The sequence below is a fragment of the Morone saxatilis genome, unplaced genomic scaffold (genome assembly GCF_004916995.1).
Source record: "Morone saxatilis isolate NCDOM2014 unplaced genomic scaffold, NCSU_SB_2.0 Contig5, whole genome shotgun sequence".
Taxonomy (NCBI): Eukaryota; Metazoa; Chordata; class Actinopteri; family Moronidae; genus Morone; species Morone saxatilis.
In genome coordinates this window covers 25,790,621-25,795,733 of record NW_023340095.1, presented here as the reverse complement: position 1 = coordinate 25,795,733, position 5,113 = coordinate 25,790,621, and positions in this window count along the sequence as shown.

Here is a 5,113-nt window from a genome sequence, read left to right as displayed (position 1 = left end):
AAAATAACTTTTCCCCCAAACACAATTATTACAGGAGGATGAAGATATTTTTCTATGCCTAAAATGACTATTTCTATGGGGTTGGATGTGCACACAATCCACCTCCTTTGCTTAAAATAGATTTATGGTGTGGCATGTTTGATTCCCTTTTCCTCCCTGAATCATCTCAGCATTGTGGCTGTCCTTGGCTGCTCAACATCTGTTTTCATTGGAATGGATGGAGCTGCCATCTCGGAAGAGAGTAATACATGTTCTAATGTTCAGTTTTGGGTGGTTGAGAACGCAGGTCCTATTTAAAAGCTCCAAAATTAAAGTTAAGATTGTTCCATCAAACTGGGACTGTATTGAGATTATTGTGTTTTACAATGGTGTTGTGCCGATGTGGAGCAGAAAACCACTAAGATAGAGGACAAATTAATGAATGAAGAGTATTTCTAAATCACTATGTGATAACAAATTCTAACAATAATCTCTTAATGGATCTTCCCATAAATGTTTAATTCATAACTAGTTATTTAAGGGAACACTTTTTAAATAGAGCAGGTCTAGACCGTAGTCCTTATAAAAAAAACACAGAGTGAGAGACAAAGGTGCACAGCAACAACAATAGCAACAACTATAGAGATCTAGATCGTGATGCTAATGATGAAGATGATAATGACGGCGACAATAGCCACAACGATGGGGGATGATGAATAATAATAATAGTAATAATAATGATATCAGTAAAAAAGTCTTTTAAAATTTACCAGGTTGGTTAGAAAAATACTGTTTGATTCTACTGTTAACATTTCCATTCAGTCCGTTCTCACCGAATGCAGAAATTTTACCCGCAAGGTATCCTTTAGCGCTGGGCTGTCATCAAACTCAAATGTAACCTATCCACATCAGGAATGTGAGAAAGTCCATGTAGAGAGGAGGTTGGGTGGATGGATGGGTCACACAAACAGGACTTTCAACAAATGAGACAGGGTTCATGTGAAACCAAAAGTTGACAAAAACCCTGTTGACTTATTTAAAGTTTTATATTTCAGAACTTAATATACATGACTTGCATCATGTGACTTGCTTCAAGTACTTATTTTAACCCAAATCATCATTAATTCCTAAACCTGACCAAACTGTGACTGTTTCACAACGTTAAGCACTGTCTTAATACAGACATTAAAGAGTACCTTGTGTTTATGATGTTGGTAATTGTCATCCTGGGACATAGTAGTTTGTAGGTCTGTGAAATGTCTGTTTCACCCAATCAGGTGACAGCTCATTAGAGATTATAAAACTTATAGCAAATGTAGTGTTATGTATTTATAAATGATTTCCCAATATGTTGGCTACCCCACAAGAATACTAAATGCAGCAAAGCTGCAGATGCAGGACGATTTTCCCACCTTGTGAGTGAAACATGATTTTCACCTGATAGAAAATTTAGCATTACTTCTGTGTGAAGTTCTCAGCTGTAAAATATGGTTAAATACAACATTATCCATCTGCTCTGTATCTGTGGTCAGTGCTGACAGTACTTTTTACATAAGAGTCCCAAATCACAAATAACTGTACACACAACTTGCACACATGAGTGTGTTGTGGGTCTTCACAAATAGCAGCATAGAATTCATGAGACATAACATATAAACAGGGGGTTTTCACCAAGGGGAGACAAGGGGGGCATTGGCCCCCCTAATTTACTTGCGGCCCACCCACTGCCCATATGCATAATATGATTTTAAGTAATCATTGTGTACTAAATCGATTAATTGATGTTTTAAAAACAAATAACGAATGCAGAGCCAGCCAAATATGACCCATTCTCGGAGGAGAGCTTAGAGTTAATTTTTAAACTTCTGGGAAAGTGGATTTATCTTCACTCTCTCTTCCCAACCTGTCTGCTGCGAGCCATGGAAGTGCCATCTCCACTTGTAGCCGTCTGTGTGCATCCAGAGTGCTGTGATACTACATCAGGAGACAGCTTGGAGAAAAGTAAGAGAGGAAGTTGGACTACCTGATAAGTGCTGAAAATAAGTGTTACTGAATTCGGTTTTACTTTACTAAAACGAGTGGCATTTAGTAAGTAAACACAAATGATCCTGCGAGTAAAGGAGGCGTAATTTAATTTTGCATTTGGTGTGTACACACTATTGCACTAAGGTGCTCCACCTAAAACATGTTTTTTGAGCTGTAGACTGAATTATATCACTATACTGTGGTGAACCTCATCAATGCTGCTGATCAAAACCCCCCTCTTCAGAACTGCTTTTAATGTTTTATTCGTTGTTGAGTGTTGTAGATATATATCTATATTTTTTAGTGTGTTGTTTCTCATTACCTTTTTTTTTTACTTATGTGAAGTGTCATTGAGTTCCTAGAAAAGCGCTCTATAAATACAATTTATTATTATTATTATTATTATTATTATTAGTAGTAGTAGTAGTAGTAGTAGTAGTAGTCACCCTGAATCTAGTAAGTTCAATGCTGACACATTTGACTGTTTGGGACTACTGCTTCTATAAAAAAAAAAAACAGTGTTCTGTGCTCCCCAGCCTCCTCTTTGAGTGGGAGTCTAGTCAAATGTATACAGATTGAGACGCATTATTCACAGGCGTTTATCCTAGGTTTGGCTAACTCTACTTAGTATTTTCCTATTCTGGTGCAGTGGTTCTGACTTGTGCTTTAGATGCTGTAGAAACATCACCTGACTGCAAGCTTTACCTTGATCCCACTGACAGTCCCCCCACACACACGTGCCAGAGAGCACATCCGTTAGCTCAGCTACACACAGGTACCATACAGCAACCTATGCAAATGGGCATTAATGTGCTTCTAGTGACTATTAAATCTGACAGTAGCTGCTCATTAGCTCTGACAACCAGCTTGCTGTTCCTGCTACACTACTCTGGTCAGTCTGTCAATCACTGCCTGTTTGTCCATGCCATGTCCTCTAGTCACTGTTAATTTGCTGAGAGGGAGGGAGCGAGCAAAAGTGAAGGATGTAGTTACACTTTAAAGAAAAAAGTTGGTTGCAATTGTTATTATTTTACCACATACTGCAGAGGGGTCTGTGGGAGCCCAAACAATGAGAAAGTAATGACAAGTTAATACATCCATCATGGCTCAAATTCATTAAATGGATTGGACCAATGACAAAGCCCCTCTGTGTTGTAAACCAGATAGAAACTCAAACACAAGTTAATGATGAGCATGTGAACGTTCCATTACATCTGAAATTAGCCAATCACAGCTGTGGAATCTGACCCCAAGGCTAATCACAGCTCTGACATGTTTCAGCCCCGATATCTGACAGCAGGAACCTGTTATTTCATGGTCCATGGTTAATTGTACACTGGCCTGTGTGGGCGGAATTACAAAGTGGGGTACAGTGGGGTGAGCAGTGGAAGGTTGCTGCATTGTGCTTTTGCTCCAAAAACAAAACAAAAGCATGCCGCAGCACCAACAGTGACAGGTGAGGACAGAGATTCTGGAGAATGACTCATCACTAATGATTTTTCCAGGCTGATGCCTGAAAAGAGAATTTGAATTTCTTTTTCAAGTGATTTTGCTTTCTCTACATTCCTGCACTTGTGCTGATATCTTTTGTACTTTCACCTCACACATTTTATTCCTTGCTTCCTTGAGCATTATTAATATTGAGCGTGTAAAGTATATTTTATTCTTAGATGCATTATTTCTCTGCATGACACTGTGATGCACAGTGGGTTTCACACTTTTGTAGTGGTTAACTCCATCTACACTACTTACATAAGGACCAAACGCCCTGGCCTGAAGAAAAAGCAGAGCATCCATTAAAATGCAATAAACCAACTGCAGCCCACACACACACAAACACAGTAAAACACATATAAATGCATATATATAAATTAGGGCTGCACGATGTGGTAAAAACTAATCAAATGGCGATTATTTTGACAATTATATGACAATTACTGTGAATGGGAGTATTGGGAATGGGAATGATCCGTTTTGCATAATAATTTTCATTTTCACTGATAAAAACTATTTACATCATGATGTGACATTTATTGGGGTCATACGAAACCAATATTGTTTCTTACATCTGGACAACAAGATTTGCAGATTTATAGGCAAACAGCATTATAATGAAGTACTGTGCAGCACTACAGTACTTCATTATAATGCTGTTTGGCACATATTACCTTTTTTCTGAAAATAAAAAATAGCTGAAAATAAAAAATAGCAACTTTACAATATTCGGTTACACTTTCAAAATAAAGCGTATCAAAGTTGCAGTTTGGTTTGGTTTAGGCACCAGAAACTACTTGGTTAGCTTTGGGAAAAGATCATAAGTAATGTTTCGTATCTGACAAGTCGACGTTGACATTTGGTTTCACACGGGACTCAAACAGTTGCCTGCCCAGGTGAAAGTCCTGTGTTTGTCTGACTCATCCATCCAGCCCAACCTCATCATTACGGCACCTTCCTAAACACATTTTATGTCTAGGTTAGAAAAATGTGACACTGACACAGTGTGCTTTTTAATACATTTATTTATTTATTTGCATGACATTAAATTTTTTTATTTTTTTTTATTTTGACAAGTAAAATAAAGAGAGCTACAAACTTTTAATTTCATTATACAATATTGTTTTGTAAAGTTTGTCTGGGTAGAAGTGCATAGGTCTGTAGGTAATGTAAGTGTAGGAGTTTGTTTGGCTTTGTTTAGATTTCTTGGGGTGCTTGGGGTTTGCTGGGGTATTTGTTTTAGGTATTTGTTTGGATTTTTGATGGACTGATGAGTTTTTCAGCCTTTCCGGTTATGATGTTGATCTTGTGGTGTGTCAGGGGATGGCTCCGCCGTGTTGTGTGGCCCCCAGGGGTATTTCTATTCTTATGTAATTATGGTGTGGCCTGTGTTATGTATTAAAATTAAAATAAAATGTAAAGATTTTTTTAAATAATGGCGGCTTACGTTCACGTAATACACGTAATAATAAACAGTACATTAAAATATGTTTCTAAAAATATTTGACATGAGAAGAAGTCAACGCAGTAAGATAATCTGGATCCATATCTGATCAGCACTGCCTAGTTTGACAGTTTGATCTGAGTTTGGTGCGTTGAGCTGGACGGATTCACT